Source organism: Carcharhinus amblyrhynchos, chromosome 16 (assembly GCF_965287045.1).
Source record: "Carcharhinus amblyrhynchos chromosome 16, sCarAmb.v2.hapA, whole genome shotgun sequence".
Classification (NCBI taxonomy): Eukaryota; Metazoa; Chordata; class Chondrichthyes; order Carcharhiniformes; family Carcharhinidae; genus Carcharhinus; species Carcharhinus amblyrhynchos.
The window spans coordinates 53,303,611-53,318,334 of NC_137339.1; the positions used below are offsets into that span (position 1 = coordinate 53,303,611).

General features: G+C 42.8%; 1 protein-coding gene across 3 annotated transcripts in view; it reads left to right on the forward strand.

Annotated features, from left to right (window-relative positions):
- stx16 (syntaxin 16) overlaps window positions 1-14,724 on the forward strand; it is a 64,408-nt gene that overhangs the window by 25,079 nt on the left and 24,605 nt on the right. Inside the window, exon 1 of one of the 3 annotated variants that reach the window (XM_080205099.1) lies at window positions 12,489-12,535. The exons of the other annotated variants lie outside the window; for them this stretch is intronic. The gene's annotated coding sequence lies outside the window, so the exon portion shown is untranslated. Of the gene's footprint in view, window positions 1-12,488; window positions 12,536-14,724 lie in introns of those variants that run through there. 3 annotated transcript variants of the gene reach the window in all.

Consider the following 14,724-nt stretch of genomic DNA (forward strand, 5'->3'; position numbering starts at 1 on the left):
AAGGCCTTCATCCCATTTTTTTACCTACGTCACTGGTACCTATATGTACCACAACACCTGGCTGTTCATCTCCCCCTCCAGAATGTTCTGCACCTGTTCAGAGATATCCTTGACTCTTGCACCAGGAAGGCAACATACAACCTGAAGTCTTGTTTGGGTCTGCAGAAATGCCTGTCTGTTCTCCTTATAATTGAGTCCCTGACCACTATAGCTCTGCCACTCTCTTTTTCTGTACTACTGTGCAGCAGAACCAGCTATGGTGCCATGGTCTTGGCTGCTGTCACCTTTCCCTGGTCAGCCATCTCCCCCAACAGTATCCAAAATGGTATTTTTTTTGGAGGGAGATGGCCACAGGGGACTCCTGCAGTGCCTTCCTACTCTTCCTCTGTCTGGTGATCACCCATTCCCTATCTTCCTCAGTAATTTTTATCTGCGGTGTGACCAACTCACTGAACATGCTATCCACAACTTCCTCAGCATTGTGGACACTCAAAGTAAATCCATCCACAGTCCAAAGCCAACAAGAACTGCATTTGGATACACTTGCACATAAAGGAGCTGGGGACACCAAAAGAATCCCTGAATTTCCACATCTCACAAGAGGAGCGTGACATCGGTCTGGGATCTCCTGCCATGACTTAACCCTTAAATTAACTTGCAATACAACTACAACGCCAAGAGAAAAAAGAAAGGGAAAGCTACTTATCAGTCACCAGCCAATCACTTACCCTGCTGGCTGTGACATCCTCATTCATTTTCTTTCTACTTCTCATTTCTCACTTTCCCTCAAATCTCCCTCACAGGTTCACCTGGCCACTCCTCCCAAAGATGAACACCTCTTTCCCCTCAGCACCGAATCCCCACTCAGCTCCAAATTCCCGATACCTCACTCTGGCTGAAACCTCATTCTGGCTGACTGATCCTGCATAAACTCACTGGTCGTGTGCTTGCTAAAATCACTGATTTATATACAACGGAGGTGATCTGGGATGACTCGCACCAGTTTGAAATTCCTAAATGTTCATACCTATTAAGGCTCTAATCAGGCTTCAGTTGATTGTCATATAACTGCTATTTACCTTAACTGGGTCAACGTTTATTGACCTTTAAACTAGACTACTGTATTTTAAAGAGGGAAAAAAGAGAAACACTCATAGCTACTTAATGGAAAGAATCTACTTAATGGAAAGGCAACTAATGCAAGAGTTTTAATCGTCTTTCATTCTACGTGTTGACTCAAGCTATTGTTAAAAACTATTTGTAGCTGAGAATGGTAGCAGCCCTGTGTATAACACAGGATATTATCTTTTATGAAATAGCTCCATGTTTATTTGCAATATGTATGGAACATCATGTCAATATTGTTCTGCCTTCTCTGAGAACAGCTGTCAGGGCCACATTGAGCTCATGGTTAGAACCTGGCTCTTGCCAAAAACATGTACCTGTGACCAGTGCACCTTACCCATGAATCCTGTCCAGAATCTTTCCTACTGCTTTGTGGACCCATGAACCTACAGTAAAATTAATATCTATCAATCAGTAAGAATTAATTCGTGCTAACTTGGCAAATAATTATAAGTGAGACTTTGTTTTGTTTTGAAACATAGCAGAGGAATAGAATTGAGAAATCTAAATTGGCTAAGATATTTGTGTGGATTTTATTCCTCTGATGATAATTCAATTACCTCTACTGATCTGATCAGACAATTAAAGTCTTGGTGCCATCCCAGATTGCTGTAAACCTTGCCAAATATTATTCAGGAATGTAGAATATAATGGAAAAGCTCTAAGGGCCAATTTGTTGATCATCTTCTTGTTAATACCTGTAATGTTAATTTTTTTTAAATCCCAGCCTGCATGCTACAAAACCATGTTGGATTTCATGCTCTTCTGGCTTAACATTAGTGGGGAGAGATTTAATAGGGGTGGCGCGGTGGCACAGTCTGTGTGGAGTTTGCACATTCTCTCTGTGTCTGTATGAGTTTCCTCTGGGTGCTCTGGTTTCCTCCCACAGTCCAAAGACGTGCGGGTTAGGTGGATTGGCCATGCTAAATTTCCCCTTAGCGTCACGAGGACTAGCTAGGGTAAATGCATAGGCTTGTGGGAATAGGGCCTGCGTGGGATTGCGGTCGGTGCAGACACAATGGGCCGAATGGCACTGCAGTATTCTATGATTCTATGAATAACTGACGCTGGTCTTCAGTCACAGTACATTGTGAAATATGCAAAGAAGAACAAACTGAATGTCTAAGGATATTTTTACAGATGACCAGCGCAAATGCAGAGGGATCTGAAGCTTTCAGCATTTTTAATCTCTCCACATAATGTAAGAAATAGGAGCAGGAGTAGGCCATCTAGCCCTTCAAGCCTGCCCCGCCATTCAATAAGATCATGGCTGATCTGAAGTGGATCAGTTCCACTTTCCCACTTTCTCCCCATAACCCTTAATTCCCTTGTCTATCAGAAACCTATCTACCTGTGACTTAAATATATTCAGTAAGGTAGCCTCCACCACTTCAACGGGCAGAGAATTCCAGAGACTCACCACCCTTTGAGTGAAGAAGTTCCTCCTCAACTCTGATCTAAACTGCACCGCCCCCCCCTCTATTTTGAGGCTGTGCCCTCTAGTCCTGCTATCCTTTCTAAGCGGGAAGAATCTCTCTACCTCTACCCTATCCATCCCCTTCATTATCTTATATGTCTCTTTAAGATCCCCCTCAGCCTTCTAAACTCCAACAAGTACAGACCCAGTCTATTCAGTCTCTCCTCATAGGCTAACCCCCTCATCTCCAGTATCAGCCTAGTGAACCTTCTCTGCTTTCCCTCCAAGGCCAATATATCCTTCCGCAAGTGCGGCGACCAAAACTGCACACAGTACTCCAGCTGCGGCCTCACCAGTACCCTGTACAGTTGCAGCAAGACCTCCCTACTTCTATATTCTACCCCCTCGCTATAAAGGCCAACATTCCATTTGCTTTCTTGATCACCTGCTGCACCTGCAGACTGGGTTTTTGCGATTCGTGCACAAGGACCCCCAGCTCCCTCTGCACCGTAGCATGCTGCAGCTTTTTGCCTTTTAAATAATAATCCTTCCTACTATTAATTCTAATTCAAAGTGGATAACCTCACATTTGCTAACATTATACTCCATCTGCCAGGTCCTCGCCCACTCACTCAGCCTATCCAGATCTCTCTGCAGACTTTCCACACCCTCCACGCAATTTGCTTTTCCACTCATCTTCGTGTCATCAGCAAATTTCGCTACCCTACACTCAGCCCCCTCCTCCTATGTAAATGGTAAACAGTTGAGGCCCCAGCACCGATCCCTGCGGCACTCCACTCAGAATAGCACCCATTGATTCCAATTCTCTGCTTCCTATTAGACAACCAATCCTCTATCCATGCTAACACCTTACCCCCAACTCCGTGCACCCTAACCTTTTGCAACAACCTTTTATGAGGCACCTTATCAAACGCCTTTTGGAAATCTAAAAAGACATAATTGAAGTCTTTCTTCCCTAATACTATTCTAGTAAACCCTGACATCCTTCCTAAAGTGTGAGTTTGAAAATGAACACAGCATTTCAGCTGGGGCTTCGCCAAATGTTTAATGACAGTTTGACATAAAATTGCTCTTGTACCGTCCGCCAGTATTTGTGATCCCATAAGTTTTTTAATTCCATCTCAACTTGTCTTGCCACCTGCAAAGACTTATATAAGTACACATTCCTCTGTGCCTGCATTTCTTTAATTTTTGTTAATTTTGTTAATTTTTTTCCTAATCTTTTAGTATATTTCTGGATTGGGAATTAATTTCAAACTTTGAAAATATTCCTCAATATAGTGTAGTCCAGGTAATTAAGATATGTATCAGAAAGAGTTGTGACTCTAACAACGTGACGTTGGCAGCACTACTGTATATGCCCTTCGCGCTGAAAACTCCACAGCACGAGCTGCCCTGAATTTACTACTTTGTTTAAGAAAGCCATAGGTTGGCCACTGTAAATAGGCTCACCCGATGAAGGAGCAGCGCTCTGAAAACTTCTGATTCCAAATAAACCTGTTGGACTTCAACCTGGCGTTGCGAGACTTCTTCCTGTGCCAGTCCAACACTGGCATCTCCACATCAGTGTAAATGGAAGGTTTGGTGGGAGAGGGGGGATATTTGGAAGTTGGGCTAACAAAGAAAATTACATAACAGGATCAGGCCTTTCGGCTCTTCAAGCCTGCACTGACCATGCTGTCGGACTGAATTAAAACCTCGTACCCTTACAGGGACCAGATTCTTCTATTCCCACCCAATCATGTATTTGTCAAGACGCCCTTCAAAAGTCACTATCGTATCTGGTTCCACTATCTTCCCCTGCAGCAAGTTCCAGGCACTTGCCACCTGTGTAAAACAAAAACTTGCCGCATGCATTGCCTTTAAGTGTTGCTCCTCGCACCTAAAACCTATCCCCCTATAAACTCTTCCATCCCAGGAAAAGCTTCTGACAATCGACTCTACCCATGCTCCTCATTATCTTGTAGACTTCTATCATCGCCCCTCAACCTCTGTTGTTCCAGTTAGCTAATGCCCTCCATACCAGGAACGTCTTGGTAAATCATTTTTGTACTCTTTCCAAAGACTTTCCATCTTTGTGGTAGTGTGGTGATCAGAATTGAAAACTATATTCTGAGTGCAGCCTAACTAAGGTTCTATAAAGCTGCAACAGTGACTTGCCAATTTTTAAATTCAGTGCCCCAGCCAAAGAAGGCAAGCGTGTTGTATGACGTCTCCTTCTACCTTCACCACCTGCGTTGCCACTTCAGTGACCTCTACACCAGATCTCTCTGCAGTAAATACTGTCATTTACTGTATATTTCCCATCTGTATTAGATCTTCCAAAATGCTTAACCTCACATTTGTTTGGATTAAACTCCATATTCCACCTCTCCGCCCAAGTCTCCAACTGACCTATGTCATCTGACAGTCCTCATTGCTATCTGCAATTCTGCCAACCTTTGTATCATTTGCAAAATTACTAATCAAACCAGTTACATATAAACAGCAAAGGCCCCAGCACTGATCCCTGAGGAATGCCACTAGTCACAGTCCTCCATTCAGAGATGGACCCTTCCACTGCTATCTTCTGTCTTCTATGACTGAGTCAGTTCTGTGTCCATCTTGCCAGCTCACCTGTGATCCCGTGCGACTTCACTTTCTGAACCAGTCTGCCATGAGGGATATGATCAAAGGCCTTACTGAAGTCCATGTAGACAACATTCATTGCCCTACCCTTAGCAAGCATAATCGTCACTTTCTTGCAAAACTCGATAAGTAGTGAGACAAGACCTTCCTTTCACAAAACCATGTTGCCTCTCCCTAATACTTCCACTTATTTCCAAGTGGAAGTAAATTTTGTCTCGAAGAATCCTCCCCAAATAATTTCTTACCACTGACGTAAAGCTCACCACGTTCCTTGCAACCCTTCTTAAACAAAGAAATAAAATTGGCTGTTCTGCAATCTTCTGAGACCTCCTCTGTAGTCAGTGAGGGTGCAAAGATTTCTCTCAAGACCCCAGCAATTTCTTCCCATGCCTTGCTCAGTATATCTGGGCTCTTTCTTAGGTACATTGGGGACAGTTTAGAGGGGGTCTTATTTTGCAGTTAAACTGTGCTGTAATGAACTGGGAGTTGTTGGTGCTGCACACCAGTTTTTTCCATTCCCCAGTATCAAGCTCTAATAATCAGGGTTGGATGGGGAATCTGCACCGACTTTGAGACAGTGTGTCTTGCCCAGGCCCTATCCCCATAACACTGCACATTTACCATGGCTAATCTATCTAACCTAGACATCTCTGAGGGGCAATTTAGCATTGTCTTTCCACCTAACCGACATATCTTTGGACTGAAAAGAAACCGGAGCATCCAGAAGAAACCCACGCAGACACTGGGAGAGTCTGCAAACTCCACACACAGTCACCTGAGTTGGAATCGAACCTGGGTCCTTAATGCCATGAGGCAGCGGTGCTAACCACTGTGTCACCATGGCACCCCAGTGAACAATCCTCAGAAAGATCTGCTTGAATTAACCAATCAAAATGCAATGACCTATTATTTTCAGGATCTCACTCTAGTGATTGGACGACAAGATGTATCCTCCAGTTTGCTTTGAAATTTGACCTTTACTTTGCCATTTCACTTTTTAACTAAGAGAACTGTGACTGTGTGGTGCAGTTTGTATGGTTAAGACTGTTTCATATCAGTGTATATTATGCATAGTCTGTACGATCTGATGTTCGATTTCCTTTATTTGTATTACCATGCTACATTATGTTCTGAAGTGCCTTGAGAGGAAACCAAAGAAGCCCTATCGTTAAGACCTGTATTTATATAGCATCTTTTGCTACAGTTCAGTCAAGTATTTAGGAAGTATTGTCATCTCTTTTATTATTTAGGAAATGTGATAGCTTATTTGCATGTGGAAAATCTCTGCAAACTCCAAGGAGATAGAACACTACAGCACAAACAGGCCCTTCGGCCCACGAGTTGCGCCGATCACATCAACACCTACCAACCTACAGACCTATCTATAACCCTCAATCTCATTAAACCCCATATACTCATCCAGAAGTCTTTTAAAAGACCCCAGCGAGTTCGCCTCCACCACCACTGACGGCAGCCGATTCCATTCACTCACCACCCTCTGAGTGAAAAACTTACCCCTAACATAACTTCTGAACTTCCCTCCCTGCACCTTAAATCTGTGTCCTCTCGTAGCAACCATTTCAACCCGGGGAAATAGCCCCTGAGAGTCCACCCTATCTATTCCTCTCAACATTTTGTAAACTTCTATCAGATCATTGGCCTTTTTTCAGTGATGCTGGTTGAGGGATAAGTGTTGGCCAGGGCACTGCAAAAACTCTCCAGATCATCATGGCGTAGTGATATGGAACCTTTTTGTGTCCAACTGAGTGGGTTAGATGGGGTAGATTAATAACTAATCAGAAAGACTGCATCTCTGATTGTATAGGTCTCCCTCATTACTGCACTGGATTGTCAGCCTAGAATTTGACCTCAAGTTTCCAGAGGTCAGAGACGTGAACAATTAATACCTATTGGGGCAAATGTTTTGCCGCTGAGGCAAGGCTGATATTCTGTTGTAGAGTTGTTTCCAATCAGTTATAAAATTCGAGATTAGAGATCATGCATAATTGACAGCTCAGTGACTATCACTGATTGCTGTGCAGACACATGGATTTGGGCCGATGTCTGTGGGAGTTTGCGCATTCTCCCCGTGCTTGTGTGGGTTTTCTCCGGGTGCACTGGTTTCCTCCCACACCCCAAAGATTTGCTGTTAGGCTGATTGGCAGTAATAAATTGTCCCTAAATCAGTTTCCCTCAATGTGGATGGCCATAAAACATTAGACAAGGGTCGTGGGTGGAGAGGGGGACTGATGGTGTTGAGATGGCGGCGCGGGCTTGTTGGGCCGAAGGACCTGTTTCCCAGGCTGTTTTTGTTCTTTGTTCTTTGTAAATCAGTTTTGTTAGTGATTTTTTTTTAAAGATGAAATTACATCGAAACATAGAACAGAACAGTACAGCACTGTACAGGCCCTTTGACCCTGTGTTGTGCCGAACTATGTCCAAACCAGAGATTAAGCTGTCCCACTCCCTATCGTTCTGTTGTGCTCCATGTGCCCATCCAATAACCGCTTGAAAGTTCCTAAAGTGTCCAACTCCACTATCACAGCAGGCAGTGCATTCCACACCCTACCCACTCTCTGAGTAAAGAACCTACCTTGGACGTCCCTCCATATATCCCACCATGAACCTTACAGTTATGTCCCCTAGTAACAGCTACATCCACCTGGGGAAATAGTCTCTGAACGTCCCCTCTATCTACCCCCCTTGTCATCTTATAAACTTCTATTAAGTCGCCTCTCATCCTCCTCTGCTCTAAAGAGAAGAGCTCCAGCTCCCTCAACCTTTCCTCATAAGACTTGCACTCCAAACCAGGCAGCACCCTGGTAAATCTCCTCTGCACACTCTCACTCTGCAGGTTTATATCCAAAATTATCATCTGTTTGAGCTTTGAAACAGTGTTTCTGAATGTTGCTGAACAACGTACCTGGGGGGACGTTATTCTACATTTTAAATATTGATAATTTTGGATTGTATCTTTAATATAGAAAGATGTTCCAATGTACTTCACTGACAAGTAATGAACGATATCTCCTTTCAGACTCGTCAGAAATATGTAAGGATGGTAATCAAAAGCTTGGTGGTTTTTACAGAGTATTTTGCAGAGGAAAGGATTGTGGGAGGATTTGGTGTATGGAGCAGAAAGTAAGACCCTCAGTTGTGAGAGAACTGAGGTAGGGGATGAGTGGTCTTTGAGATCAAAGTTAAAGATATGTAGAGTTTGCGTCAGAGATTGTAGTGATTCATGAAGGTCAAGACCTAGAAACAAGGATCAGAATTTAAGGTGTTGGGAATTTGCAGGAGATGTAGGCTGAACAAAGACAGTGTGTTTCTGGTAGTTATTTGATTTAACCACCAAAGTTTGTGGAAGAACAGATTGTACTAAAGGACAGCAACGATGGGGCTTTTTGCTGTGCATGTAAGCTGAATAGGGTGGTGAGGTTGCCAACGATCCTATTTAGCTAAAAAGCAAAATACTGTGGATGCTGAAATCGGAAACAAAAACAGAAAATGCTGGAAAATTTCAGCTAAGTCTGACAGCATCAGTACAGAGAGAATAGAGCCAATGTTTCGAGTCTAGATGCCCCTTTGTTAGAGCTCTGACGAAGTTCTGATGAATGGTCATCTAGACTCGAAACGTTGGCTCTATTCTCTCCCCATAGATGTTGTCAGACATGTTGAGATTTTCTAGCACTGTTTTTGGTTCTGTTTAGCTTGGTCAGTGACTGAGGTGTGTTATAAAGGGATGGTTGACTCCCCTTTCTGAAAACTAACACTTAACCACTCAGAGGAATACCTCACCTCATAATCTGTTAAAAGTGTATGAGAAAAAGTGCGATCTTCAACTTTTGGTGGTTAAATCAAAATGAGGCACTCTGTAAAATCAACAAGTAATACTTTATTTATCTAACGAACAGTGAACACGTTAACTAAAGTATTGACAAACTGAATAAAACACCATTCTAATGGAATGCTGTTTAGATAAATACAATTCCCACTTATTAACAAAAAAAGTAGAATTTTTTAGTCACTCTCGAAATTTCAACCAGGTTTGTCGTCTTTCGGAATCTTCTGCATTCTTTCTTAAATCTGGAATCTCTGGCTTATTTTGGTACCTTTTCTATTTAGATGAGGCTTTGACTAAAAGCTGTTATCTGTGGCAGAATGCAGTTGCTATGTCTCTGTGGAGCTGAGAGCTGTCTCTTACACCCCTGATGACATAACCTGTTATCTTGGCAACATGACTGTCTAGGCTCTCGATACAATGTTTTAATCTGCCAATGCACCTGCATCTAAAAACAAAACCACCTTTTTAACACACAATTTTGCAAACACCAACATTTTTTATTATTCATGGGACATGGGTGTCACTGGCTGGGCAGCATTTATTGCCCATCCCTAGTTGCCCGAAGGCAGCCAATCACCTTGCTGTGGCTTTGGAGTCACAAAACTATTATTTAAATGGTGAAAAATTACAACATGTTACTGTGCAGAGGGACCTGGGGGTCCTTGTGCATGAATCACAAAAACTTAGCAGGTGATCAAGAAGGCAAATGGAATGTTGGTCTTTATCGCAAGGGGGATGGAGTATAAAAGCAGGGAAATCTTGCTGCAATTGTACAAGGGACTGGTGCAGCCGCAACTAGGGTACTGTGTGCAATTTTGGTCCCCTTACTTGCGAAAGGATATATTGGCCTTGGAGGGAGTACAGAGAAGGTTCACCAGGTTGATACCAGAGAGGAGGGGGTGAGCTTAATGAGGAGAGATTGAGTAGATTGGGCCTGTACTCGTTGGAGTTTAGAAGGCTGAGGGGTGATCTTATAGAGATATATAAGATAATGAGGGGGCTAGATAGGGTAGAGGCAGAGAGATCCTTTCCACTTAGAAAGGAAACGAGAACTAGAGGACACAGCCTCAAAATAAGAGCGAGTCAGTTTAGAACAGAGTTGAGGAACTTCTTCTCTGAGGGTAGTGAATCTCTGGAATTCTCTGCCCATTGAAGTGGTGGAGGCTACCGCGTTGAATATGTTTAAGTCACAGGTGGATAGATTTCTGCTCAGTAAGGCAATTAAGGGTTATGGGGAGCAGGCAGGTAAGTGGAACTGAACCACATTCAGATCAGCCATGATCTTACTGAATGGCGGGGCAGGCTCGAAGCGCTAGATGGCCTATTCCTGCTCCTATTTCTTATGTTCTTACGTGTAGGCCAGACCAGGTAAGGGCAGCAGATTTCCTTCCTTAAAAGACATTAGTGAACTAGATGTGTTTTTCCGACGATGGGTTTCTTAATTCCAGATTTTTTTTAAAAATTGAATTCAAATTCCACCATCTGCTGTGGTGGGATTTGAACCTGGGTCCCCAGAACATTGGCCGAGTTTTTGGATTAATAGTTTGGCGATAATCCTATTAGGTTTCCCCCTACACCAACTTTGCAACACGTGGAAGTTGGAGTTGGTAACCAGAAAACTGAGTTTTTGTTGGGGGACCACTGACGGTGTTGGCTTTGGTTTCCTGATGGTGAGCTGGAACAAATTGTTTAGCACAGTCGAGAGAAGTCAAGTCTGGTGTCATAGGTACATCTGTGAGAGTTACCCAACTAAAAATATTTCAGCAATCAAACCTGTTAAATTTAACTTCCAGCTGCTAAGCCTCTGAGCATGGACCGCAAAGTTAGTGAAAGGAGCGGTTTGCTAAGCAATGAAAGATATTGATTGTTTTTGCTGCTGTGGGACTGACATCAGTAAGCTTATCCTACAGTGAAAACAGAAAATGCTGAATAAACTCAACAGGTCTTCTCCAGATCATTTGAGTCCCATTTGAAAATTGCACATTGACATTCTGGAATTGGTGGTTTGGCTCCGTGTAATGTTAGACAGCCTTGACCAGTAAACCCTTTTATTTGTAAAACAAAAACAGAACTCTTGAATGTTTAATATTCTCACCCTAATAAATAATCTAGGCTGGTACTGCAATGCTGAGGGAGTGCCGCACTGTTGGAGGTGTGTGTTACAGGGCTGTCACAATGTTTTTCTTTTGTTAAAACTGTTGTTCCCCTCAAGTAGCCAGACAAAGTCACTGAGTGGTTTAAGATAGCTGTAACTACTGGACTCTGACTGAATCTTCAAGATGCCTTCAAGTGAATTGTCACTGAATAGTGGAGTAGGAATATGGGATGTTATGGCCAATACGTTTCTCTCAACCAGCAATATCAAAGAATTGATTCAATAATCTTTTATTTTGTGTTATATGTATAATCTTGCTGTTTGGAGGTTGGCTACTACATTAGCCAATATAATAGTAACTGCTGTTCTGAAGCACTTTGAGATATTTCTGAATGATGTAATGAAGTACTGTATGAATGGAACCCCATTTCAAGCACCTGTTGCTAGTGTGACTCCCTGAGAAGTGATTGAGGAAATAGAATCATAAAACCCTACAGTGCAGAAGGAGGCCATTTGGCCCATCGAGTCTACACCGACTACATTCCCAACCAGGTCTTGTTCCCTGTAACCCCACTAATCCCCTGACACTAGGGTCAATTTAGCTGGCTATCTCACCTAACCTGCACATCTTTAGATTGAGAGAGGAAGCCGGAGCACCCGGGAGGAAACCCACACAGACACAGGGACGATGTGCAAGCTCCACACAGACAGTGACCAAAGCCGGGAATTGAACCCGAGTCCCTGGCGCTGTGAAGCAGCAATGCTACCCACTGTGCCGCCCAAGTTATAGTTAAGATAGTTAATGTCCGTGATTAGTATGTTATCCCTAGCTTTTGTTTTGCAGGTGAATTATGCACCTTCTCTGTGTTATAAATAAGACAGGAATACTGAAAGTCCCAGGATTAATCGCATTGTACAGTTTTGTACAGCTTTGCACAGCACTGCTGCTTCACAGTGCCAGGGACCTGGGTTTGATTCCCAGCATTGGTCACTGCCTGTGCGGAGCCTGCAGATTCTCCCTGTGTCTGCATGGATTTCCTCTGGATGCTCCAGTTTCTTCCCACAGTCTGAAAGATGTGCCAGTTCAGTGCATTGGATTGAACTTAATTGCACTGTTGATGTAAGCCTACTTGTGACACTAATAAACAAACTTTAACTTTAAGCAATTTTAGTTTTATTTTCTCCAGTTAACTGAGCTGACTGCTCTTTGCCAGTAAATCTGGTGTGACTGCACTGACACATGGTTACAGTCCTTACTGGGGATGCTGGTTTCTGTTAACTTACTGTCTGTGTTTTTTTTTACTCGCTGTCTGATCTGACCACCTTTATCTGTTTCCTCTGTTCTGGTCTCCCTGATTGGCTGGGGTTTGATGGATGCTACCAATCGCTGCAGGAGTTGGATGAGGTACTGTCCACTTTATCATTCGTAAACTACAACAGGCAAGCCTTTTTGTGCTAGGCCTCAATGTAATATTCGTTAAAAGTTCCCACTTAACAGGAATTCATAAATTTCTTTCAGATATTTACTCTGGATTAAGACCTCTTCCCCCACACACACAATACATGAGAGATCTCTGAAGGATCAACAGTTAATGGAAGTTTACTTTGACGTACACGGTTGTCTCATACCCTACAACATGGTTTAATAAGTGTGCTCAGATGCTTGGCATGCTCCCGCTGTTTTCTGCTTCCCCATGAGCTGGCAATGTTAGCATTTTCCATTAGTTAACAACGTTTATCTACTTATCTACTAAATATCACCTACTTATGCCCTATTCTGTTGAAACCCAAGCCCATTCACTCACCATTTCACCACAATTTTTTAAATGCTGCACCAGGGAGTAGCTCCACTCCATTCTTTGCAAAATTCTGCAGCTTGAGTTCAGGCTTATATGCAGTTCCCCCTTGTCCATTACCCAGCTCTTGCTGAATTTCACAAGTACTTCATTCCCCAGTATGTCAAATTTCACAACTGTCCTTGCTTTTAAATCATTTTATGATCTCAGTATATTTTCCTGACAATCCCTGGCACTGTGATCTGTATCCTCTCTCCCTGACTTGGAAAAACTACTTACCTCCAGCTCTCTCCACTGATCAGAGGTCAACCAATGATCTCTCTTTCAAACTTTCTCCCCATATTATCATTTTCTTCTCCCTTCAGAATCATAATGGATCTCCTTTCAGGTGATAGTGCCTGAATGCTGTAGGCAATAGAGATTGCAAATCCTTCCAGCACATCCCTTTTTTTTTTCCTAACATTCTTCCCACACATCTTTTTTTCCAACATTCTATCAGCCCTTTGTTGTTTCTTTTCTAGCAGTAACTTGGAGTGCTACAGGCCCTCTGATATTACATGTATGTTGCTGGCTCTGGACTCCGTTGTGTATTGGGCTGAATATTTTAACAGATCCTTATTTTCCCCCTTGTGGACAGAATGTTGCTTGAGCTGAATAGTCAGTGAATGAGAAATTGATCAAGGGAATCCTTTGAAAACACCACCAGGTGGTGATGAACCTTTCACACTCTGTCTTGAAATGCAGGGATATTTCACTGGACTGACCAACTGGAGACAGAGTTTCTGGAAGTGACGTTGGAGTTGTATAGTTTGCTGACATGTGCACAGTTGTACTGGATTCAGCCCTGCTTTCCATACTCCAATAACAACAAATACAGGCTCGGAAAAGGTGCCAGGAAGGACTCCATTGTAAAGGGAGTCAAGTATTGAGAAAAGCCTCAAGTGAAGTCTCTCCAGTCTAGAGGGAAGGTGGTTGTTTAGAGTGTGTCTAAATGGCAGAAACGATAAATCTAGAATATTACCTTAATCTAAGTCAGGTAAGTAGCCCCAAAGATGAATTAGTAAAAACTAAAATTCATATATTAATCCAAAACCAAAACAAAAACGGTTCGTTATAATAAGGATATTTGCAGTATGGCTGGATTCTAAAATAGAGGCGGTAGTGTAGCAAAAGAGTGGGTTAAAACGCCCCTTTTCAAATTAGTTAATCATGAACCCCCATCTAAATGACCGTACCAAATCATGTGCAAAATATGAAAATGCTGCAATAATGTTTTAATAATGATTTTAGGTAAGCCAGTATCAGTTTGCTTACTGATACTGGTGAAATGGGTGAAGCATCTTTCTTCAGAGTCTGTTTATCATTGATGTGAAGTATACTGCATTCCACTCTTACTTCCAGCTTGAATCTGAGCCAACCTCTGGCTACCTCATTTACTTTCTCTTTACCACAGCACCCTGGGTGATTGCCCACTCTGCTTGGTTGAACATTTTTTGTCGACCCTCTGGAAAATGAATATGGACCCCAGTTTGAGAAATCTTCCAGCTGAGGAACATTTCATTGACTGAATGGGCAAGTGAATGGAATTGTGACTGCACCATTGCAACAGATACCACGTTCAATCTCCAGTGGATTGGGGTCAGGGTGGGTTAGTAGGGTGACACAGTGATCACAGCTGTGACAGTTTCTGCGAATGGGATGGCAGCAGCATTTTGAGCTGTGTTCAGGCAGGAAAATGAGTGTCATGTTCTATGGGTTTTGGCAAAATTGACTTTGTGATCATGTTGCTGACTTGAAA